The sequence below is a fragment of the Heptranchias perlo genome, chromosome 21 (assembly GCF_035084215.1).
Source record: "Heptranchias perlo isolate sHepPer1 chromosome 21, sHepPer1.hap1, whole genome shotgun sequence".
In the NCBI taxonomy this organism is placed as follows: Eukaryota; Metazoa; Chordata; class Chondrichthyes; order Hexanchiformes; family Hexanchidae; genus Heptranchias; species Heptranchias perlo.
This window is the reverse complement of record NC_090345.1, coordinates 49,394,654-49,420,824: the sequence shown is the minus strand read 5'-3', so window position 1 is coordinate 49,420,824 and position 26,171 is coordinate 49,394,654. Positions and strand designations below refer to the sequence as shown.

At 45.7% G+C, this 26,171-nt stretch overlaps 1 long non-coding RNA gene across 1 annotated transcript in view; it reads right to left on the bottom strand.

Annotated features, from left to right (window-relative positions):
• The window catches only part of LOC137340356 (uncharacterized), a 75,523-nt gene extending 51,522 nt beyond the window's left edge, over window positions 1-24,001 (bottom strand). Inside the window, exon 1 of the long non-coding RNA XR_010966790.1 lies at window positions 23,900-24,001. This is a non-coding gene — a long non-coding RNA (uncharacterized lncRNA). The remainder of the gene's footprint in view (window positions 1-23,899) is intronic.
• Window positions 24,002-26,171: the final 2,170 nt, after the last annotated feature.

The window sequence follows — 26,171 nt, the reverse complement described above, 5'->3', positions numbered from 1 at the left end:
CAATTGGAAGATAAATGTTGGCCTTTTTTGCAAGGGGATTGGAGTACAAGAGTAAGGAAGTCTTGCAGCAATTGTACAGGGCTTTGGTGAGACCACACCTGGAGTACAGTGTGCAGTTTTGAGTTCCTTACCTATGGAAAGATATACTTGCCTTAGGAACGGTGCAACAAAGGTTCACTAGATTGATTTCTGGATGAGAGGGTTGTCCTAGGAGGAAAGATAGAGTAGAATAGGCCAATACTACCTGGAGTTTAGAAGAATGAGAGGTGATCTCATTGAAACGTATAAGATTCAAAGAGGGCTTGATAGATGCTGAAAGGATGTTTCCCCTGGCTGGAGAGTCTAGAATGAGGGAACATAGTCTCAGGATAAGGGGTCGGACATTTAGGACTGAGATTGGGAGGAATTTCTTCACTCAGAGGTTTGCGAATATATGGAATTTTCTACCCCAGAGGGCTGTGGATGCTCAGTCGTTGGGTATATTCAAGACTGAGATTGATAGATTTTTGGACTCTAAAGGAATCAATGGATATGGGGATCGGGTGGGAAAGTGGAGTTGAGGTTGAAGATCAGCAATATCTTATTGAATGGTGGAGCAGGCTCAAGGGGCTGTATGTCCTATTCCTGCTCCTATTTCTTGTGTTCTTATGATTACCAGGCAAAGAATGTTTGAACTCTGTAGTAGCTACTCCTCACACAAACTGCTGCTCACCCCTCTGTGACGAGATGCTGAGGGGCAGTTTTTACGAGTTTGCAGTCCAGGAGCATAGCTCTGTGGTTGCGGATCAGAGAGGTCAACAGGTCCTGAGGGAGTCTCTGTCTAGAATTTAAACAAATGGAAAATTCCACAGGGCCTTCTGGTCTGCGAATACAAATTCCAAGGTGCATTCCCAGTGTACACTTAGAGTGAATTTACCCACGTGATGTGCTGCTGCTCATTAAATTTTTGATTACTGTAATTATGTCTGAAAATATTCTTGTAATATGAAGGTTGTGATAGCTACAGTCAGAGCTCAATTAATCATTTCCTGTCCGTTCAAAATTGTGCTGTTAATATTTCCAACAGTGGGGTTGCTCTAACCTTGCTGTACAAGCCCCAAAATCTGTCTCTATAATAATGGGGCACAAATTTACTTGCTATTTTGGGTGAGTATGGGGCTTCAAACGTCTGTACCAGCATTTCTGGTGGTGGAGTCAGAGGTAGGATTGGTTTCTGCCCCTAATGGCAGTGCAGTCTGGGGCCTTTTCAAAGTGCGCGTGCTGATGCTGCTGGAGATCATTAAAATAAATGGTAATAAGGAGGAATGACAATGGAGCGCCATTCTACGGCGAGTGACTCACCTCCTGACTCCCCAAAGCCTTTCCACCATCTACAAGGCACAAGTCAGGAGTGTGATGGAATACTCTCCACTTGCCTGGATGAGTGCAGCTCAAACAACACTCAAGAAGCTCGACACCATCCAGGACAAAGCAGCCCGTTTGATTGGCACCCCATCCACCACCCTAAACATTCACTCCCTTCACCACCGGCGCACTGTGGCTGCAGTGTGTACCATCCACAGGATGCACTGCGGCAACCCGCCAAGGCTTCTTCAACAGCACCTCCCAAACCCGCGACCTCTACCACCTAGAAGGACAAGAGCAGCAGGTACATGGGAACAACACCACCTGCACATTCCCCTCCAAGTCACACACCATCTCGACTTGGAAATATATCGCCGTTCCTTCATCGTCGCTGGGTCAAAATCCTGGAACTCCCTTCCTAACAGCACTGTGGGAGAACCGTCACCACACGGACTGCAGTGGATCAAGAAGGCGGCTCACCACCACCTTCTCGAGGGCAATTAGGGATGGGCAATACATGCTGGCCTCGCCAGTGATGCCCACATCCCATGAACGTCCCCAAAAAAACATGACTCGCGCTCCCATTCCACCAAAGGTAATTAAGAACGAGTTAAAAGAGGCTGTTGCAAGCAGCAGCTGCGACTGGCAGAAGTGCTTTTCTTTGAAGCCGACAATCTGAAGAAACTTTGAGGAGAGATTGCTAGAATTACAGAAGACCTTTTCCTGGATGGAGCTGGCCTTGCCACTGAGCCTAAGATCACCTGGATATTTTTGCCTCCACCCACAGCAACAGGTTCTGAGTACCAGGTATGGGATTTCCAATGGGAATTGCCTTGTTTGCAATTTTAATGGAGGAGGAGGGGCAGGACAAGATCAAAGAAAAGTGAGTGAGGCAGCATTTGAGTATTACAACAACAACAATTTGCATTTATATAGCGCCTATAACAAGGAGCGATTATCAAACAAAATTTGACACGAGCCACATAAAGAGATATTCGGACAGGTGACCAAAAGCTTGGACAAAGAAGTAGGTTTTAAGGAGCGTGTTAAAGGAGGAGAGAGAGGTAGAGAGGTGCAGAGATTTAGGGATGGAATTCCAGAACTTAGGCCCTAGGCAGCTGAAGGCACGGCCGCCAATGGTGGAGCGATTAAAATCGGGGATGCGCAAAAGGCCAGAATTGGAGGAGCACAGAGATCCTGGAGGGCCGTATGGCTGGAGGAAGTTACAGAGATAGCGAGGGACAAATCCATGGAGGGATTTGAAAACAAGGATGAGAATATTAAAATCGAGGTGTTGCTGGACCGGGAGCCAATGTTAGTTAGCGAGCACAGGGGTGATGGATGGATAATACCCCCCAAAGAACTTGCAGGTCATGCAGATCTCAGTAAGATCTCAGTGAGGAGATCTGCGTCAGAAGAGGGCACTTCACCTAATAGGCGATGAGGGTTCTGTGCCAGCTACTGCATAAAGATCTGGGACTAAGATTGTCTGCCCAGACAGCTGTTTACTGTGAAAGTGACAACCACACTCAATTTTTAAGCCATAGAAGATCTGTGTAATATCATCTAGGATACAGTCTGGGCATGCATTTATCAGGTGACTGAAATACGATCTAAAAATGAGTTTTCCCTTCTCTTCTTCAAGGCTCTTTTGCCACTTTAAATTCCAAGCTACCTCGGCGCAATATCGGGCGGCCCCGAGGCTGAACCGGCTGATAGGCAGGTAGGTTCGGGGCGGGGTGGGTGGGGCGGGGGCAGGGGGTGGGACCAGGGTAGCAGCTGCCCACATTATTTTTGTGGGGCCCCCGAGGAGCACTCTTAATGCTAAAGGGATGAAGGGATATGGGGAAAAAGCAGGAACAGGGTACTGAGTTAGACGATCAGCCATGATAATTTTGAATGGCGGAGCAGGCCCAAAGGGCCGAATGGCCTACTCTTGCTCCTATTTTCTATGTTTCAATGTTTCTTGGTCCCACAAAAACAATTCTCTACGTAGGTTTTTGAGGCCTTTTCCTCTTCACTGCCCAGATCAACTGGGCGGAGTGTGCCCAGCTGTGCTTCTAAATTGCATCGGGGTCTTATGGATGTCATAGGACCTCAATTTGCATGTAGTAGTTTTTTTAGAAATAGGAGCAGGAGTAGGCCATACGGCCCCCCGAGCCTTCTCCGCCATTCAATAAGATCATGGCTGATCTTCGACCTCAACTCCACTTTCCTGCCCAATCCCCATATTCGTTGATTCCCTTAGTGTCCAAAAATCTATTAATCTCAGTCTTGAATATGCTCAATGACTGAGCATCCACAGCCCTCTGGGGTAGAGAATTCCAAAGATTCACCACCTCTGAGTGAAGAAATTTTTCCTCATCTCAGTCTTAAATGGCCGACCCCTTATCCTGAGACTATGCTCCCTAGTTCTAGACTCTCCAGTCATGGGAAACTGCCTTTCAGCATCTACCCTGTCAAGCCCTCTGAGAATGTTATACATTTCAGTGAGATTACCTCTCATTCTTCTAAACTCCAGAGAATATAGGCCCGTTCCACTCAATCTCTCCTCAAAGGACAACTCTCTCTTTCCAGCACCACCTTCGTTGCACCACCTTTAAGGCACGTATCTCCTTCCTTAAGTAAGGAGACTAAAACTGTACACAGTACTCCAGGTGTGGTCTCACCAAAGCCCTGTGTAATTGTAGCAAGACTTCCTTACTCTTGTACTCCAACCCCCTTGCAATAAAGGCCAACATACCATTTCCCTTCCTAATTGCTTGCCGTACCTGCATGTTAACTTTCTGTGTTTCGTGTACCAGGACACCCAAATCTCTCTGAATACCAACATTTAATAGTTTCTCACCATTTAAAAAATATTCTGTTTTTCTATTCTTCCTACCAAAGTGAATAACCTCACATTTCCCCACATTATACTCCATCTGCCACCTTCTTGCCTACTCACTTAACCTGTCTATATCCCTTTGCAGACTCTTTGTGTCCTCCTCACAGCTAACTTTCCCATCTAGCTTTGTATCGTCAGCAAAATTGGATACATTACACTCGGTCCCTTCATCTAAGTCATTAATATAGATTGTAAATAGCTGAGGCCCAAACACTGATCCTTGTGACACCCCACTAGTTACAGCCTGCCAACCTGAAAATGACCTGTTTATCCCTACTCTCTGTTTCCTGTCCGTTAACAAATCCTCTATCCTTGCTAATATATTACCTCCAACCCCATGAGCCCTTATCTTGTGTAACAACCTTTTGTGTGGCACCTTTTGAAAATCCAAATATACTACATCTGCTGGTTCCCCTTTATCTACCCCGCTAGTTACAACCTCAAAAAACTCTAATAGATTAGTCAAACACGATTTTCCTTTCATAAAACTATGCTGACTCCCCCTAATCATATTATGATTTTCTAAGTGCCCTGTTACCACTTCCTTAATAATGGATTCCAGCATTTTCCCGACAACTGATGTCAGGCTAACTGGCCAGTAGTTCCTTGTTTTGTCTCTCCCTCCTTTCTTGAATAGCAGGGTCACATTTGCTACCTTTCAATCCACTGGGACCGTTCTAGAATCTAGGGTCCTGGCTGATTCAGACAGGCGCCTGGGCCACCCAGTGGCAGGCCCCAGTAAATATTCTAGTGGAGCAGTAATGGGGTCGTAAGTGGTGAACAGCAATTTAAACTCCGTTACCACCCTATTTCCACTGAGTGGGCTGAGTTAAAATTGGTCCTGCTGTTTGAAAAAAAAGCATGGGGTAGAGTGAGCATAACAGAAACGCACACAAGGAAGTTAGGCCAAGAAGCCAGATGAAAGACAGATAGAAGGGAGACAGAGATAGGGAGAGAGAGAGAAAGAGAGACAAAGAACGACAGTGAGACAGGCTGACAGAGTAAAACCAAGCAAGACAGAGCGAGAGTGACCAAGGGTGAGAGAGGGAGCTTACAGAAATTACGGAGATTTCCAGACTATACAAGCCAGATACAGGCCACCATTAAGTGCATCACTTGAATGCATGAGAAGTTTCCCTGAGAATAAGGCAAGCAAGATTTGAACTAACTCTAGTTTAAATATAGTGACCGACGGGTAAGATGGATCTACTCAGAAGAGACAGACAATCCAAGAGGACACCACATCTATGGTTGAAGGTTCATCGCTCTTATGTCCCAAGAAACCATCATTCCAGAAGAGGGTGAGGGAACCAGCTCCATTACGTTGACTCAGAAGGATGAGGTCATATAAGCTCATGTGATCATTGCTAAACTCTAAGCAGATCAGTAATTAGCCGAACAAATTAGACGTCTAATAGATCTAAATGGCTTGCTATCTAAAGCAATTTACTTGTCAGCTATCAGGAGTCAAATTGTAAACTAATCTCACTGACTTTGTATCAGTCTCGGAAATTGAGCTTTGTATCAACTTCATGACATTTCTCCAGGGTTTCCACTGATCTTCCGCCAAAGTTACGGCAGGAGATTGGGAAATTACTGGTGTTAGTACTTCCCTAGATATAGACTGGAAGGTAAACTCCAGACAGTTCTTTGATGAAGAGTTAAAGTGAAGGCATTAAGGATTCATCTGGTGCCTTTTGATTAATGTAATAGTTTACCAATTCTAGTGTTCTTACATTGCTTGGATGGAAGAAGGATTGCAAGTGGTGTACCCCTTGGATCAGTGCTGGATCCACTTTTGTTCTCAGTAGATATAGAGGATTTGGGCTTTGGTATGGAAAGTTCAATCTCACAATTTGCTGGCGATGCAAAGGTGTGGCACACAGTGAAGACGCGTTAGCAAAATGGGCAGACAGGTGGCAGTTGCAGTTTAATGTGGATAAGTACAGTATGAGGTAATACATTTCGGGAGGAGAAACAAGAAATGGGAGTATACTTTCAATAGAAAGACACTGAAGGGTATGGACAGACAGAGAGACCCAGGAGTTCAAACACAAAATTCCCCAAAAGTGTGAAAGCAGGTAGATAAAGCCATAAAAAGGTCAACACCTTTCTGGGTTTCATAAATGGGAACGCAGAATACCAGAGCAAAAAAGTAATGATAAATTTGTACAGGGCAATTGGTTAGGTCACAGTTAGAGTACTGTGGGCAATTTTGGATGCCCCATTATAGAAAGGACATTAAAGCCATAGTGTCGATTCACCAGGATGATGCCAGGGATAGGGAACTACGGTTGAGATAGAGAGTATTTCCACTGGAGCAGAGAAGGCTAAGAGATTTATTAGATATTTTTTAAATTATGAAGGGTTTTGATAGAAAGGAAGACAGACATGCAGGAGAACTCCCCTGCTCTTCTTTGAAATAGTGCCTTATGACAAACTGAGAGGGCAGTTAGGGCATTGGGTTAACATCTCATCTGAAAGGCAGCACCTACTGACTGTGGAGCACTCCCTCAGTATTGCATTGGAGTGTCAGCCCAGATTTTGTGCTCAAGTCTCTGGAGTGGGACTTAAACCCATAACCTTCATAACTTAGAGGTGAGAGTGCTACCAATGAGCCACAGCTGATACCTGAGTTAAAAGGGAAAGACCATTTCCTCTGATTGGGGAGTCAGTGATGAAAGAGTAATCAATTTAAAATTATCACTGAGGAAGTGAGAAGTGCGGTTAGGAGAAATTTCTTTACAGAAATAGTTGTTGGAATATGGAATCCTTCCCCATATGGAATGGTTGAGGCAAACAACACTGTTCACTTTAGAGGAAAATTGGATAAATATTTGAAGATACAGGGCTATGGGGAGAGAGCAGAGCAGTGGGATTAGTTTTGGATTGCTGTAGCAGATGGGTCAAATGGCTGCTTTCTGTGCTTCTCGGGTTCCATGACAGGTCTATTGTGATACTACCAGTTTTGTGGTAAGAGTTAGTATACTTTTCACATCTTAAAAGATGTTGGTGAATTTCATTTGGATTCAGCAGGTTGGGTTGATAACGCAGTGTAAGTCAATACCATTCCTGTTGATTGATTATTTGATGTATCTCACTTCATTTTAAATTAAAATGTTGTGCTTTCCTGAGGCAATTACTTTCTGACTTAACTTAATCTTAGACCAACAATGGTTATCACATAATTGCTACCTTCTCATTTATCTTTTATCTCTCCACCATCCTCTGCTGTATAGCCTGCTGATTTCAAATCTGGATGCAGTCTTTTGGATGAGATGTTAAACCAATGCCCTGTCTGCCCACCTCAGTTTGACATAACAGATCCCATGGCACTATTCCAAATCTACTCATAGAGGCAGATGAGTAGATTTGGAAGGATGTGAAGACCTAAGAAAGTTGCAGAGGAGATTTACTAGAATGATTCCAGGGATGAGGGAATTAAATTACTTGGATAGACTGGAGAAACTGGGATTGCTCACCTTAAAACAGAGAAGGTTGAGAGGAGATTTGATAGAGGTATTCAAAATCATGAAGGGTCTAGACAGAGTAGAAAGAGAGAAACTGTTCCCATTGGCAGAAGGGTCAAGAATCAGAGGGCATAGATTTAAGGTGAATAGCAAAAGAACCAAAGGTGATACGAGGAAAAACTTTTTTACACAGTGAGTGGTTAGGATCTGGAATGCACTGCCCGAGGGAGTGGTGGAGGCAGATTCAATCATGGTCTTCAAAAGGGAACTGAATAAGTACTTGAAACGAACAAATGCGCAGGGCTACGGGGATAGGGTGGGGCAAGGGGACTAGCTGGATTGCTCATGCATAGAGCCGGCGCAGACTCGATGAGCCGAATGGCCTCCTTCCGTGCTGTAACCTTTTATGATTCTATGATTCTACTCTGGCGGGGTCAGGAGCCTGCTCTGCCACACTTACAATGCTGGAGCAGGCCTGCGGATTTTAGGATCCCTTACTTCGAAGCAAATTTCTTGTCTACAAACTTTACTTTCTGTTGTCACATTTTTTGATCATGCTTTTTTTGTCAGTTTTTCCCATTGTACATTTCAATGTCCAATTTTCCCATTCAACTTTCCTATCTCAACTTTCACTGTCACAATTTGTTGATGAACAAATCAAATCACTCAAACTTTTTTCAAGAAAATTTCATCCACCATTTTTACTCAGTAACTGAAACTTCTAATATCCAAAATAAGTCCAAGCTGTTCCACTACAGCTACAACACTGGCATCTACCCGACAATGTGGAAAATTGCCCAGGTATGTTCTGTCCACAAAAAGCAGGACAAATCCAATCCGGCCAATAACCGCCCCATCAGTCTACTCTCAATCATCAGCAAAGTGATGGAAGGTGTCGTTGATAGTGCTATCAAGTGGCACTTACTCACTAATAACCTGCTCACCTATGCTCAGTTTGGGTTCCGCCAGGACCACTCGGCTCCAGACCTCATTACAGCCTTGGTCCAAACATGGACAAAAGAGCTGAATTCCAGAGGTGAGGTGAGAGTGACTGTCCTTGACATCAAGGCAGCATTTGACCCAGTGTGGCACCAAGGAGCCCCAGTAAAATTGAAGTCAATGGGAATCAAGGGGAAAACTCTCCAGTGGCTGGAGTCATACCTAGCACAAAGGAAGATGGGAGTGGTTGTTGGAGGCCAATCATCTCAGCCCCAGGGCATTGCTGCAGGAGTTCCTCAGGGCAGTGTCCTAGGCCCAATCATCTTCAGCTGCTCCATCAATGACCTTCCCTCCATCATAAGGTCAGAAATGGGGATGTTCGCTGATGATTGCAGAGTGATCAGTTCCATTCGCAACCCCCCAAATAATGAAGCAGTCCAAGCCTGCATGCAGCAAGACCTGGACAACATCCAGGATTGGGCTCATAAGTGGCAAGTAACATTCGCGCCAGACAAGTGCCAGGCAATGACTATCTCCAACAAGAGAGAGTCTAACCACCTCCCCTTGACATTCAACGGCATTACCATCACCGAATCCCCCACCATCAACATCCTGGTGGTCACCATTGACCAGCCATATAAATACTGTGGCTACAAGAGCAGGTCAGAGGCTGGGTATTCTGTGGCGACTGACTCACCTCCTGACTCCCCAAAGCCTTTCCACCATCTACAAGGCATAAGTCAGGAGTGTGATGGAATACTCTCCACTTGCCTGGATGAGTGCAGCTCCAACAACACTCAAGAAGCTCGACACCATCCAGGACAAAGCAGCCCGCTTGATTGGCACCCCATCCACCACCCTAAACATTCACTCCCTTCACCACCGGCGCACTGTGCCTGCAGTGTGTACCATCTATAGGATGCACTGCAGCAACTCACCAAGGCTTCTTCGACAGCACCTCCAAAACCCGCGACCTCTACCACCTAGAAGGACAAGAGCAGCATGTACATGGGAACAACACCACCTGCACGTTCCCCTCCAAGTCACACACCATCTCGACTTGGAAATATATCGCCGTTCCTTCATCGTCAATGGGTCAAAATCCTGGAACTCCCTTCCAAACAGCACTGTGGGAGAACCTTCACCACACAGACTGCAGCGGTTCAAGAAGGCGGCTCACCACCACCTTCTCAAGGGCAATTAGGGATGGGCAATAAATGCCAGCCTTGCCAGTGATGCCCACATCTCATGAACGAATAAAAAAAGTGTTTTAATAAAAAAAATACATATTTCACAATAACATGAAAAAATTATAGTGTTTCTGTGTCTTTTAATATTTTCAGAAAAGATTTTACTTGAAGGCCTCAGTCTCTCCCAAAAGCCAGGAACTGGAGTCGATATTTTTGCCCAGAGTGGTGACTGTTAACTGAAGGCAGATCCTGCAGTCTAAGCATGTGTGTCGAGCACAATTTCACAGGATGCATCAGTAACATTTAGCTATCCAAATGATACAATGCTTCTCTCTCACTTCCCAAAACAGTCTGTTACTTGTTTTTCAAAATTATTTAAAGAAAGGCTGTAGGACAAATTTCCAAAGTTAAATGTATCTTAATTTCATTTTAAAACAGTGAGGGTATGTGTGTGTGGTTCTGTGCGGTTTTGTGTGTGTGTGCGAGCCTGCATGGACACTGCTGTCCATTTGTTTGTGTGAGAGATAGGTGGACAGAGACAGAAATATGACAGATGGTATTAATTACACACCTCTTGCAGCTTTAGTTAATGTTCAAATTATCTATAATATATTAAAATAAGTATATAGGTCACACACACCTTTTTTGGGCATCATCATTCCCGATCATATCTCCAGGTGGTACCTTGATACGTTTTCCCATTATTGAGTGAGCAGCTATTGATTGTCACAGGTCCCAGTCATGCCTGCAGCTTCATTTCTACCACTAGATGGAGCTTTAGAATCGCCAGTTCCCCACAACTAGCCTGCCATTATACAGCTTCATAGCCATCACAGCCACAGGATGCAACTAATCTTAATGCCTCCTTGCCTGCAGAATCCATATAAGTAGGTTTGAATTTTTATTAAGTACTACAATTTTATTTTTAGTTGATATATAATGTGAGAAAATGTTTTCAACATCAAGCCTACCTCCCCCAGCTCTGACTCCTGCCTCAAGCACCTCCTGACTTTGGAGCTCCATGGTGCTACCTACTAATATTTGCCCCTTCTCTAGTCAATAATTCATTTTAACTGACCCTTTTCGCTCTACAATCGATTTTTATTCTCATTTTTCACTTTTTGTTCTTTAATTTTCCCAAGATCCAGCCTCCAAGCCCAACCTTCCTCTCCCCCCAACCCCACTCCCATCTGAAGCACTTTAGACGTCCAATCTAAACTTGTACCCCCAGCCCGTCTCCCTTCTCAGCCAGCTCCCTACATCAAACCTCCAGAACCCTCCCCATTACCTGTTTTCCTCTCACTGATGTGTGATTTTCTCATTTACTTTTTTTTATCCACTTCAAGCAAATTTTCACAATGTTTCCTTCATGTGTCAATAATTCAATTTTCACAGACTGCTCCTCTTCACAATGGGAGTGCTTGTCCCATTGGCGGGAATACCACTCACCAATGTGAATCTGCCGCTAACCCACTGCAATTTCCTCCCTCATTTGCTTTGCAGGGCAGGTTTGGAGTGATAACACCATTCCCGATAGGTTTACTGATGGTCGGAAGAAGGGAAATACAGTTCTGGTGCAGCCTTTCAAAGGCTGTAAAGGAAAGGAAAGAACTTACATTTATATAATGCCTTTCACAACCTCAGGACGTCCCAAAGCACTTTACAGACAATGAAGTATTTTTGAAGTGTAGACACTGTTATAATGTAGGGAAATGCACCAGTCAATTTGCGCACAGCAAGGTCCCACAGGCAGCACTGAGATTCGTGACTCGATTATGTGTTTTAGCCAGTAAAGGGCCAGCATCACTTTCTGAGCAGCAGGAAGAACAGCAGCAATGTCTGAAACAGCAACATTAGCAAGAGCTGTAACCTTGGGGGAAAGGGGGGGTGGTGGTGGTCAGCAGCTGGAAGAGTTCCAGATTCTCAGATGCATTTCTGGAGGTGTTGCTGGCTGAAGTCAGGGTCATTTTATATAAGGGCAGAACTAGGTTGGATGTTAGGCGGTTCTTCTTTTTCCAGAGAATAGTAGACTCATGGAACAGGTTTCAGTCTTGTGCGGTGAACGCTGATTCACTCTATTCCTGCGCGAGAGCTGGACCTGTTTCTGGCTGGGGTGGAGATCATCTTGTACAAGAGGTAGGTATCCTGTATTGTAAATTAGTGTCTACGTGATCTCCTAGACTAGTTTCAAAGGGGTCAGAGAGGATTGTTCCAGATTTTCCCCCTAATCGGCGTGGGTTTTTAACTGTTTTTTGCCTCTCTGAGGAGATTAGATGACACTAGGCATCACAATTATATGGTACAGGCTAGATGGACCAGTGAATCTTTTCCTGTTTGTCATTTTCATATGTTCGTAACTGTTGTGCACAGAGGGCACAAAGCCCCATGAATGGGTGATACATGCCATCTGCAGGGAGGTGGCAGAGGTAGTCCGTGACATCTGCATCACCCCAAGAACTGCCACACAGTGCAGGAAGAAGTTGAGTGGCCTCACAAAGATGGACAAGGTAAGTCAAGCCTCTTGCTTAATACATATCCTCTATTAGACCATTCATGAAGCCTTCACTCTTTCTCAACATCTGGGTGTCAGGGAAGCACACTTCCGCAAAGGGTAACCTCTCCAAACACTCAAGCTCCATCTTAACTAATAGCCACTCACAATGCCTGCAACAAGGGCTTCTGCTAGTCTTCAAGGACATTACATTTAAAGAGACAATACACCTTCTCCTCTCATCATCATCATGACATACATGTGCTCATAAGTGGCAAGTGTCCATGCACTCGCATGTCATTCACATTCTCTTCTCTCCCTCCAAAGGACAAGCTGGCCCATAACATTCGAATGAGAAATGCAACCGGGGGAGGAGCACAATCACACAAACATCTGAGTCTGCAGGAAGAAGAGACCTTCGATATCATAGGCAGCAGAGACTGTGGGGGATGGTGAGGTCGCAACAGAAGGTTGGCAAAAGCTGGGAAATGCTCATCATGGGTATTGTCAGCTTTCTCAAAGTATTGTAATGCCCTTACATGCAGCAACTATTTCTTGAAGGGGAAATGTCATTGTGTACAGTTAAACAAGCTCTTCTGTCTTTCACATGATGGGCAGTCTTGGAGGAATAGGCCAGCTACTTAGATGATCACTTCCAGATGTACAACTGCTGCCACTTTATCAGCAACTCTGTCACAGCATCTCACCTACTCCAGTACCAGCCCCAGAGACCCCTTTCAGGAAGAAGTAGTTGGTGAGTCAGAGGGGTTTCCACTGGGTGAAGTACTGAGCACTCGTGTGAATGAGGAGCTGGGAGTGGGAGAGTGCCATTCCTCCAGGGAAGGTAGAGAAATGACCACCCTCGGCTATTGAGCCTAGGGGCCATGATTTCAAGGGCCCAGACTTCAAAAGAACTGTCATTAGTGATCAGGGATCTCATATGGATGCGGTGGAGATTGTTTCCACACATATGGTTGATATGATGGACAAGTGGGAGGATTCCACTACCTTCATCTGTAATACATTACAGGAAGTTTCTCATGACCTGCAGAACAACCAAGAGACAGTGACAGCCCAGGAGATTTTTGCAGCATTAAGGTGCCAGGAACTGCTTCTAAGGACATTGGTGACTTCTGCAGTGGCAGCTACCATTGCTTCATTAGATACCTTGACATCAGCCTGAATGCCACACTTGCACAGGGCTTCCAGGACCAGGTTGGGACAATTTGGTTTGTAATGACGTGTAACACCCCTAAGCCTGTGTCAGCACGAGTTGGCTGCAGGCACCCATTGCTGTCTCTGTGGACAGTGGCAACAAGGCCCATTCCCTTAAGGCCCCGTCACATGAGAGACTTCAGACATGGGCCCAACAACCCTTGCCACTGCGTGAGAAAGCTGCCAGAAGTTGGTCCTTCTGGGACAGCAGCTTCCCTGAGATGAGAATCACCTAAGACCTCTAAGGCTCTAGGAGAACTATTCCAGCCATCCACAGCTCAACTTCATCTCACTCAAGGAGCACCTGGTAGGAGTAGTAGATTAGAAACTCAAGCAAGTAAGGTAGCTGGCACAAAGTGGGGGCATGGTGTGAAGAAATAGTTGTAAATAGGGTTGTCTCCCTGTAGTCCTAGTCCTCCTGAGGTGATTTATGAGGTGTGTCTCTCTGTTGTCCTAGTCCTCCTTCTGCTCTTGCTCTGCCTCCATTAATAATGAATAGGTAGAATTCTCACTGAGTAACTGATGGTGATGATGCTGTGAGGTATAAGGACATGTGATCGAATTTAGCCCAGACAGTGCACAGAGGCAGGTAGAAGGGCCCCACTCCTCTGGCCCAGACAGTGCACAGAGGCAGGTAGATGGACCCTTCCTTTGGCCCAGACAGTGCACAGAGGCAGGTGGAACAGCCCTACTTCAAACCAAAAACAAATTGAAATTTGCTCTAGAAATATCTGAAAAATCAGGAGCAATTTTGGAAGCCCCCATAAGCCTTGCTTTTACTTATTTCTCAGACGTTTCCAGATTAGCACTCATATCTGCTTTATACAGGTGTGAGTTAAATTCAGGACATTACTGGCAGAAATTATGAGATTTTTGTCAGATAATGTAATCGCGTCATTATCCCATCATTTGCATCCATTCGCCAGTCGGGATAGGCACTTCTTAAAACCGCCCCTTTCAATATATTGTATAGTCTGAAAGAGGCAGGGCTTTGACAGAGCCACGCCCCTCCCTGTTTTCTTCTCCCTAACCAGATTGCATGAGCAACAATTTGCCTTTAACATAGTAAAATGTCCCACGGTGCTTTACAGAGGTGAGAGGAAAATGATGCTAAACCAAAGAAGGTGATATCAGGACAGGTGACCAAAAATTTGGTTAAAGAGTCAGGTTTTTGTGGAGGGACTGATTCCTGCTTACCCTTTATCTCAATTGATGTGGACTCTGTTTCCATCTCTTTGTTAGTTATATCCTTTCTTGCTAATGCTATAATGTTCTTTCCGATTAACACAGCTCCCCCACCTTCCCTCCTCGCTCCTCCGTCCCCTTGTCTACCGCTAAAGTCCTCTCTCATCCTCCCCTTCCCTCTTGCCTCAGGGAAAACAAATCTTGAAGCGTGGGCCTCAGTCAGGCTTTAGGGTCCTCATTTGCATATGCAAAAGGATTAAACACCTGTTTCAGGCGCGAGTAAAGGTCGCCTATTTTTTTCCTTTCCCACTATGGTGGGCGGTGCAATTCTGATCAGAAATGCGCATGTGCTTCCTGCCCACCATACTGGGGCCTTAGTAGGCCAGTTAGCGCACGATAAACGGGAGCCGAGCTGCCGAATTTAGAATGATCAGCCATTCCATCAAACTAAGATGCAGTCACTTGTACAGTTGCAACTTGCTGGCTTCATTGTCATGCTACCATATAAACTGGGACTAATATTTGAATGATTTCCAAACTAAAATTCTGTCTGACCATGTGATCCTGACCGCACCTGATCGCATTTTCTTGTTGGGGGGAGCTCATTGGTTATGCAGGGTGGGATTTCGCTCAGAAGGGGCGGGGGGACAGGAAGAGAGAGAGCCGAGCAGCACTTGAATATTGAATATGGCAGAAGGAGGAGCACCATCTGGTGGGTTTAGTGACTAAAGTCCCAAGATTCTGAGAGGCTGCAGTGGAGACAATGCTAGGAGAGACAAGGGCCACAAGACAAAGGTTCTTAGACGCCCAGGGTGTTATGCCCCAGAAAGAGGGTGTGCAGGCAGTCTGGAGGGACGTGGCACTAGGGGTAAGCAACTACTCTATCTCTCCATGAACAGATGCTCAGTGCCGGAAATATTTTAATGATCTCATTAGGCCAGCCAAGGTAAGTGAAGGCAGGAGTGCCCATGCAGATCCTGAGATACTGTTGGACACATGATTCACCTCTGTTAGGAATAACAAGTAAGGCAAAATATTAGTAGGTTAAAATATTAATAAATAGTAGTGATTATACGATTAACAAGCTGAAATCCAGCCCCGGACAGAGAAGATGTATGACTGAGAACACTGTGGGTAGAAAAGGTATGGGAATGGAATGTTAAGTGATAGCAAGGGGCCAACATGTCTGGAAAAGGTGATAAGAATTCAGGAATAAATGAATGCTTGATTGTGAGAAATGTCTGACCCTCAAGGCCAGTCTGACCATGCAAAATGTCCGAAGAACAATAAACAGATGGAGCCGTAAAGCGCATGCACGAGAGGCGGGGGGTGGGGGGGAGTGGTCTGTGTGACTACAGGCGTGCTTACGTACCAACTCTATGTTAACCGTATGTACTAAAGGTAGAACATACTGGGAAACTGTAGGAACTCCAAATAGTCTTGAAGAGACGACCGTGAACGGTCAGGTGGTTTAGCTCATGAATCTCTTACTTGTGAATATCAAGGTACCAATCTCATAAGTACTGCATAAGTTGGGTTTATATTAATTTGATAAATAAAGATTATTGATCAGATGACTCTCTGTCTCTTGAGTCCATGAACCAGTATTGAAGTAAAAGGATAAGGATTGTCCTAACAACCTACACTCTATCCATGACCATATATGTGTCTAAGATGAAATGAATAAAACTCTTAGTAGGTAGAAGAGACCCCCACCATCCCCCTCATGTGTACACCTTCCCTTCTACCAATCCACTGTCCTGTACCACATTTCCTGCTATATTTGACTGAGCAGGGAAGAGACATGGCCTGCAGCTGATAGCATGTACACAAAAGAATGTCTGCCGACACCTGGGGGAATCAAGTTGTGAATTAGTCTGTACCATATCTAAACCTTTTGTGTCTTTGCAAAGGAGAAACATGCACATAACCAGAGGCAAAGGACTGTCAAGGTTGGAGGAATGACTAACACCATGCCCTTCAGTAACATGAGAAGGAAGCTCTGCAACTTCTGGGAGACACAACAGGTAGCCTGTTGGAGATGAAGAAGCTGGAGGTTGGTAATGAGATGAAGTGCTTACACAAGTGAGTTTTTGCTGTCTGCACATTCTGATGACTTGAAAGACCTCCTGTTGTTGCTCAGTCACAGCTTCTGATTCACAAATCAGAAAGCACCCTTCTAATATGAATATTCTTTGTGTCCCTCACAGGTGAGTCCAGGAGATCATTGCAGTTTTCAAAGGGCACTTGTCACTTCCGAAGTGTTAACAATGACTGCTTCCAAAGATGACCCGAAGAGCAACCTAGCTCAGGGCTTTTAGGATTTAATTGGGACTATTCGACCTGCTCTCACGTACACCACTAGTGGGTTGCAAGGAGTGGCTGCAGACGTTGCTACTTCTCATGGCAGTGACAATGTGCCTGCATCAATGCAGACCTCCCAAAGGCAGGACAGGAGGGAGCTTCTAGTCTGAGTTAGGCAAGTGACATGACACTGGATTCAGAAACTTGATGGGCTCGATTTTAGGAGCGTGTTTCCGGCGGGTTCCCAGCGGGGTGGCCCCGAAAATCCTGATCTCCGGTTACGTGACCGGATCGCGACGAAATCCCGGCCACTTCCGGGTACCGCGCTGACGTGCGGGGCTGCGCGCGCAAGCCCCGCTGGTGGGAATCCCGCAGGCAATTAAAGCCAGCGGGGTTCCACTTGAGAGTACTTACCTTGCTCGTTGTGGTCAGTTAATGAGCTGAAGCAGCTGTCAAAAGAGGAAGTGTGGGATTTTAGGTTCAAGGCAGTGAGTTTCCCACACTGGGGGAAACAGTCTCCCTCCAACCAGGCGTGTTGCAGCCAGCAGCCTGTGGCAGGTGCCAAGGTGCGCTCCACGGGGGAGAGCCCTCACCCACGCAGGAGGCCACCGCGTCACATAGGGCAACCCCTGCCCTTCACCACCCCCCGCCAAGCCAGAGGACAGACCGACACGAAACCGCAGCCCCAGTCCGAGGAACCACACACCTACCCTGCACAACCCCTCAGACCAACACCTGCCAGTTGGGTGGTGTGTGGAGACCCTCGGAGGATGAAGAGCATGACCAGCACCAGCAGCCTCGCAGTCCACGCCGTCTGCCGCAGGGACGTGGATCCCCCCAACACGGTGTTGTTGCACGCCCACCTGCACAGCAGGAGGGAGGGCTACCGCAGAGAGAGACGCGTCGCAGAGGGCACTACCCTCGCCACAGGGTCCACAGACCGAGGCGCAGCTCCCTGGACCTCTCCGAGCAGCAGTGCGCAGGGAGGCGCAGATTCGCTTGACATGTAGTCGTGGAGATCTGCAGCCTCTTTCATGCCGAGCTGCTCCTGGCTGGCCCCAGCACCAACTGCTTACCTGTCGCTGGCAAAGTCACCACTGCCCTCCACACCTTCTCCTCCGCATCCTTCCAGGGTGCAGCCGGCTACACCGCCGATGTCTCTCAGTCGTCTGCGCGGACGAGCCCTGCAAATACACCTGCACCTACTCTGCAGTAACACGATGGGTGGCATCAGTGGTGGGTCCTCATAGTGATACCCAGGAGCGGGCATTATTGGACACAACGGACAGGATTCGCGGAGACATGGCAGTGGTGGTGTCAATATAATGTGTGCTGTTTGTTGCTCTGAAATTCAATATGGGTAACACCCATGACAAACCCTCAGACACCCTTGTGCACCCCCTTCATGCTGACGAGACGTTTGCCTTACGCTGCCTACTGCACATATGTGATGCATGCCCTGTGGCTGCAGCACAGGTGGTGGCAGGTTGAGTGAGGCTGGCCGTGAGGGAGATGCACGAGAGGGTGAGTATGGGATGGAGCAATGAGATTGTATGAGGAGTGGGTTGCGTGTTAGTGGCAGGGTGAGTACTGGCGAGGTGAGTAGGTGGAGGTAAGATGAGGATGGGGTGTGAGTGGGTATGAAGGGTGATGTGACAGAATAGTGTTGGCGGTGCCGAAGGAGATGTGGGGTGGGGGCAGTGTTGTGGCAGACGGAGTGTAGGGGAAAGACTTCGTGTTCTCACTGCGGCAGGTGGGCGATATGTTGGTGGCGCAGGTGACCCCCTCTGCCACCTCGAGCCAGGCCTTCTTGGTGGCAGAGGCAGGCCGCTTCCTCCCGCCCGCCGGGGGGAAGATCTGTGTCCTCCCCCTCCTCCTCACCCCATCTGATGATAGCTGGGGTGAGGCATCATTAAACTGGGAGCAGCCTTCCCCCTGGGCTGCTCCATGCTGCAATTTGTCCCATTGGTTGCAGCATCTGTCAGTGGAGGACTGCCCCTTTAACTAGAGAGCCTCCAGCTGACAGATCGTACTGCGCATGCGCAGCCCGACCGACGCGCAGGCCAGCGCCGTGGACCCCGGAGGAGCAGGTAATTGATTCCTATTAGTGGGTTGCCTGCTACGATCGCGTGGGCAACCCACTAATTTCGCCGAGCGTGTTGACCACGCTCCCGGAGGACCACCCGCTGGGAACCCGCAGGCCTGCTTAATTCGGGCCCGATGACACCAGCTTTAGTGAGATGAGTGTCACCTCAGTCTGCGAGGGCTCCACTGGTACACTGAAGTAGCACAATATATGAATAAGAGGTTAGGATCATGCGTGAAAAGATTTTTAGGCACAAGGGGTAGCCATGGTGATAACAGGTAGCAACAACTGTGCGGCACAATGAAGTGGCAAGATGGTAGTAAACATGTACATTTCTGGCTATTCGATATGATTGTGCATTTTTCCCAGGAAGACTTCCTGTGATCCCTCTTATATGGTGATTAATGTTTGTAACTGTACTCTCCCAGAAAAAATGAGCGGCCTTATAGATTAGCTGAAAGGTTATGAGAGCTATGCAAAGGATCTTGAAGGGGCTTATTGTTTCATGCAGATGGAGGGCAACTTGTTTAATGGAAGAAGTTGGTGATGATCTCCTGCCTGAAGCAGTGCAGTGTCAAGGCCCATCTTCTCTCTCTCCTGAGATTCTTCATTGTGAGCAGGGCATGGCTCTCCAGCACCTTCTCCCTCTTCACCTTCTGTCTTTGGAAGGCCCAATCCCTTTGTAATGGCTAAATTATGCAGAATACAGCAAGCAACACTTTTTCACACAAAGGGTAGTGGAAATCTAGAACTCTCTCCCCTAAAAGGTTATCAATGCTGGGGCAATTGAAATTTTCAAGACTGAGATAGATTTTTGTTAGGTAAGGGTATCAAGGAATATGGAGCAAAGGCAGGTAAATGGAGTTGAGGTACAGATCAGTCATGATCTAATAGAATGTCAGAAATTGCTCGAGGGTCTGAATGGGTTATTCCTGTTTCTATGTGAGCCACAGCATTTCTGGAAACCCTTGCTGGATTATATTGACAAGCACAGGAAACAGGACCATAGAATTTCGATGGTCTATTCCTAAGGTGTCATTGAACAGTTTTCGGCCTCTGTCCTTGGATTCCAAAAAGGTATGATCAGCCAAAGCTGAAGCAGATACTCTTCGTCCCTTATGAGCCACTCTGTCACATTGTTGCGGCTGAACTGTATAGATATTCTGAATTGGCCAAGAATAAACAAACCATGGCTACCCCCTGAGTAGAATGCATTGAAATGCATAATGATATAGCTGGCATTACTCACTAACTGGACATTCAGGGAATTAAATCTCTTCCTGTTCATGAAGTTGACGGGGCTTTCAGACACAAAGCCCCATTAAAGGCACTTGGCACTTGTGGGAATCCAGCTACTCAGAAGAAGTTGATGGCTCTCTCTCTCTCTCTCTAATTTGTTGTCAATGTGGAAATGAATGAACTCAGAGGCTTGTCTGAATAGGGCATCCATGACCAGTTTAATGCAGCAATGAACTGCTGACTGACTGATGTGACCAATGTCACCAATGGCTGCCTGGAAGCACCCACTTTGCAAAGGTACCTTTAAATTCTCACCAAGGTTCACAAAGTACCTTTAAATGCTCAGAAACTGTAGCTTCAAAGTAGTGGAAGTGATTCCCAGAGAAAAACAGCACTGCAGAATCGCACTCCTGTGTGATTGTCCATCTTCCCACTCTCTTCCCGCCTGACCATACATGCTCAGCTCTGCCATCTTTACAGTGGCGGTGATTTTCAGGGGTGCTATGTAGGCCTCATTGCAGGGAAAACAGCAAGCAGCACAAAAGAAATCGCAAATGGGAAACCAATGAAATCACTTAAATATTTTTTGAAAGCCCTTTAGGTCTCTGTTTTTTCAGTAACTGAAGTGTATAATATGGAAACAAGGTACCTAATATCAAATAAAAAATGACCATAACCATATAATGGAACCTTATGGAAAGCGCTGTATTTTGTTTGAAACATCTCTATTATTTTTTCCTATCAGAAGCACGACAGTTATCTTTTTGCCTATGACCTGTACTATGGATCATTTTCAGAATATAAGAAATAGGAGCAGGAGTAGGCCATAGGGCCCCTCGAGCCTACTCCGCCATTTAATAAGATCATGGCTTATCTTCGACCTCAACTCCACTTTCCCGCCCGATCCCCATATCTCTTGATTCCCTTAGAATCCAAAAATCTATTGATCTCAGTCTCTCGACTTGTTGGATTTTCTGGCCATTTTTTTCCTCCATGACAGCATAGCCTACTGCATTTGTAGCCACCCACCCCATGACCCACAGATATGCGATTGTATCCTATGTCTTTTGATGTTTAGATTTTTAAAAAGAATTCAGAGAGGAGATAGCTGAGGCTCTGACAATTTCTTAATCTTCTTTGACTATTCAAATTGTGCTGTTGGGCTGGGAAGTAGCCAATGTAACACCTTTACTCAACAAAGGTGAGAAGAATAAACTTGGTGACTATACACCAGTTAGTCTAATGTCAGGTGTAGTCAGACTCTTCGCATCCATAATTCAAGATAAAATTAGTGTATCAGCATGGATGGAAAGTTGTTTGATGAACAGGAAACAAAGTGTTAGAGTAAATGGGTATTCTTCATGATTTAGACTTGGGCATAGGGAATAAAATCTTGAAATTTGCTGATGATGCTATAATAAGTAGGGGGTTTGGCAAACAGTGAGGAGGATTGTAAAGGAGTTTAGGAAGACACAGATATATTAGTGGAATGAGTAGACATGTGTCAGATGCAATTGAATGTGGATAGGCTTGAGGTAATACATGTTGGCAGGAAAAACACAAAATGGGAGTAAACACTCAATCGAAAGATGCTGAAAGATTGTGGAAGGAGTGTAGACAGATATGGTTGTATAGTGATTATGGTACTAGGCTAGCAACCTAGAGCTTGTGAGTTTAAATATTGGCAAGCTGTAGAATTCAATATAACAAATCTGGTAAAATTACCATCAAACATGACATATTATCACAAAAACTCAACTGCTTCACTAGTGTCCATTAGGGAAGGGGGCCTGTCATTTCTACCCAACAAGTAAATCTTAATACCCTCTGAAGAAGCCTAAAAATCCACCCAGTTGTAAAACAATTGCTACAAAGTTCAATAATAAGAAAGTTAGACGGATTTATCAGCAACAACCAGGCATCATATCAGGACAAGGCTTAGGCAATCTGAGAGCAGTTGACCCTGCAAATTCTTCCTTATTAACACTTGGGACTGGAGCCCAAGTTGGGAGAGCTCTCTCCCAAATAACATCCTGGCATAATTGCACTCACAGAAACATATCTAACACCCAACACTTTAGAATCTTCCATCATTATCTGTGGGCATGTCTTGCTCCACCGACAGGATAGAGGTGGGCACACTGTGGTATACGGTCAAATCAACATTGTCTCTATGTCCCATGAAGTTTCATGACTTCCGGTCAAAGAAGAGCAAAAAAATTCCTGCTGATTGCCACCTACTGTCCTCCCTTCAATGGATGAATCAATGCTTCTTCATGCTGAGCATCACGGAGTGAGCACTGAAGAAAGCAAGGACATAGAATATACTCTGGATAGGGGGACTTCAATTATAGCATCGTTATATAGTCCTTGTGAAGCTGAAGTCTCGTCTCCAGTGAGGACATCCTCCATTGAGTAGCATACCATGCTAAGTGACGCAGACTTAGGACAGATCTAGCAGCCCAAAACTGAGCTTTCATGAGACATTATAGGCCATCAGCCGCAGAATTGTATACTACTACAATTTGCAACCTCAAAGTGATGGGAGAAATCATCAATAGTGTCATCAAACAGCACTTACTCACCAATAACCTGCTCACTGATGCTCAATTCACATTCCATCAGAACCACTAGCTACAGAGCTCACTACAACATTGATCCAAATGTGGACACAAGAGTAAATGCCAGATGAGAAGTGAGAGTAGCTGCCTTCAGCATCAAAGCAGCATTCAACTAAGTAAGGTACTAAGGAGCCCTAGCAAAACGGAGGTTAATGGAGGTCAAAGGAGCTGACTCTCCAGTAGTTGGAGTCATATCTGACACAGAAGTAGGTGGTTGTAGCTGTCAGAGGTCAATCGTTGCAGCCCCAGATCATTGCTGCAGGAGTTCAAAGCGTGTCCTTGGCTCAATCATCTTAGCTGCTTCATGAATGACCTCCCCTCCATCATAGGGTCAGGAGTGGAGCTGATCACTGATTGTTTCAGTGCTCAGCTCCATTCACAATTCCTCCAATAGTGAAGCAGCCCATGTCAGTCTACAGAAGGATTTGGATAACATCCAGGATTGGTCTAATAAGTGGAAAGTAACATTCACGCCACACAAGTGTCAGATAGTGATCATCTCCAACAAGAGAGAGCCCAACTACTTCCCCTGTCTTTTGATGCATTGCCATCACCAAGTTCCTCACCATCTACATCTTGGTGGTCACCCATGACCAGAAGCTTAACTGGCCCAGCCACAAAAACATCATAGTTACAAGAGCAGGGCAGAGGCTGGGCATTCTACCACAAGTGGCTAACGTCCTGACCCCTCAAAGCCTCTCCAGCATCTACAAGGCTTCAGGCAGGAATGTGACACAATACTCACCACTTGCCTGGATGGTTTTGGCCACAAACACACACAGGAAACACAACGCCATCCTAAACAAAACAGTCCACTTGACTGGCGTCCCTGTCCCTGGACTGAATATCCACCCTCTTCACCACCAGCACACTGTGTCAGCAGTATGTACTATTGACAGGATGCATTGCAGAAACTCAATGAGCTTACCTCCAAGTTGTGCAACCTCTTCGATCCAGAGGGACAAGAGCAGTAATTTAATGGGAACACCATTGTCTCCAAATCAACACCATCCTGACGAACATATATCAATGTTTTTTCATTGTCACTGTGTTAAAATCCTTTTCACATCCTTTTTACATTGGATATTCTGGAATTAGTTAATCAATTCTGACTGGTGTGTGAATTTCAGTGCCACTCAATTGACCCCTGTGCCATATTCCTCTCTGTGATTGAATGTCACCAAGGTTTGTAACCTACTACAAGCTCAGAGTCCAATGTTGCATATATACTGGGATAGATACTGTCCCCCTTCCTCTATCAGCTGTGACAATAACAGCCTCGTCCTTGCCTTGTGCAGGTATCTATACCAGAGTCTCAGAAGCCTTTCTTCCATTGTTTAGAGGCCATAGATGTTGTGCAGATAGGTACAGCAGATAAAGTGTGGGAGAGAGTGTGCTGCCTTGATTACTAGGATCTGGATTGTTTGTAGCCTCTATTCTGTGTCTGTCTGTCTCACCAGACTGAGTGGCCATATTCCAGGATTAGACAGCTGCAGGGTTTGCACAGTCTGAGGAAAGCTCTGGCTCTGTGGCTGACTCCATGCTTGTTTCCATAGAGGACACAAAATTGGCCTTGCCTGGCTAATGCTCTGTTAATGATGCCATCGATGTGCCGTATCTAAGCATATTCCTCTGGAAAATTATCTCCAGGAACTTCTGCTATTTACTAGTCTTGATTGTTTTTGACAGCAGCTCAATCTTCACATTCTGTTCTTTGTGCTTATTTTGGAGGTAAGCACGCATTGTGATCCTTATTTGTGTTTCCTTAGACCCGGCAGCATCCAAGTGAATCTGCATCGTATCCCTTCTAAAGCTTCAATATCCTTCATATAGTGTGGAGCCCATTACTGCACATAGTACTTTAGCTGAGGTCTTAAGGTTTTATAGAGGCTCATTGTTATCTCTTGGCTTTTGTATTCTATACCTCGAGATAAACTTGGAATTCCATTGGCACGCAGTTGCTTATATCTGCCTGGCGAGCCTTACAGCACATGGCCCCTTATATCTGTCCTCTCGAGACCTACAGTGCGCGATCCCTTATATCTGTCCTCTCGAGCCATATGGCACGCAGACCCCTTTATCTCCCCCACAAGTCCAACAGCGCACTGTCCCTTATATTTGCCCCCACGAGCCCTACAGCACGCGGTTCATTATATCTGCCCTGTGAGTCCTAGACGGCATGATCCCTTAAAGCTGCGCTCACGAACCCTATAGCGCAGTCCCTTATATCTGACCTCTTGACCCATACAGCACGCAGTCCCTTAAATCTATCTCTGCAAGCGCTACAGCCGCATTCCCTTATATTTGCCCACACGAGCCTTACAGCGAGCAGCCCCTTATATATGCCCCCATGAGCCCTAGAGCACACCGTTCCTTAAATCTGCCCCCATGAGCCCCACAGTGCTAGGCCACTTACATGTGCCCTAAGTCCAACAGGGCACAGCAGCATACATATGCTCCCGTGAGCCCTACAGCGCGTGATCCCTTATAACTGGCGGACAGCTAATGTTATTCCTATATCTAGAAAGGGAGATGGAACAAGTCCAGGGAACTATGGACCAGTTAGCTCAACATTGTGGTAGGAAAGATAATGGAATCTTTACACAAAGATGTAATAGAAAAAAATCTAGAAAACAAAAATATAATAAAGACCTGTCAGCACAGATTTCAGATGGGAAAATCATGCTTGACCAATCTTATTGAATTCTTTGAAGAAGTAACAGAAAGAGTAGACAAGGGTAATGCAGTAGATGTAATATATTTGGATTTTCAAAAGGCCTTCGGTAAAGTACCGTATTATAGACTTATGACTAAAGTTAGAGCATATGGAATCAGGGGACAGGTAACAGAATGGATAGCAAACTGGCCACGAAACAGAAAACAGAGAGTAGGGGTTAAGGATAGCTATTCAGACTGGCAAAAAGTGATCATTGCTGGGACCACTGTTGTTCACAATTAACAATTTGGACTCGGGAATCAGAAGTACAATTTCAAAATTTGCCGATGACACGAAATTGGGGGGTGTAGTTAATACAAAGGAAGAATATGTCAAAATGCAAGAGGACATTAATAAACTTGCAGAATGGGAATGTAATTGGCAAATGAATTTCAATATAGATAAGTGAGGTGGTGCATTTTAGTAGGAAGAATAAGGAGGCCACCTATTGCTTGGATAATAAGTCTAAATGGGGTAGAGGAAC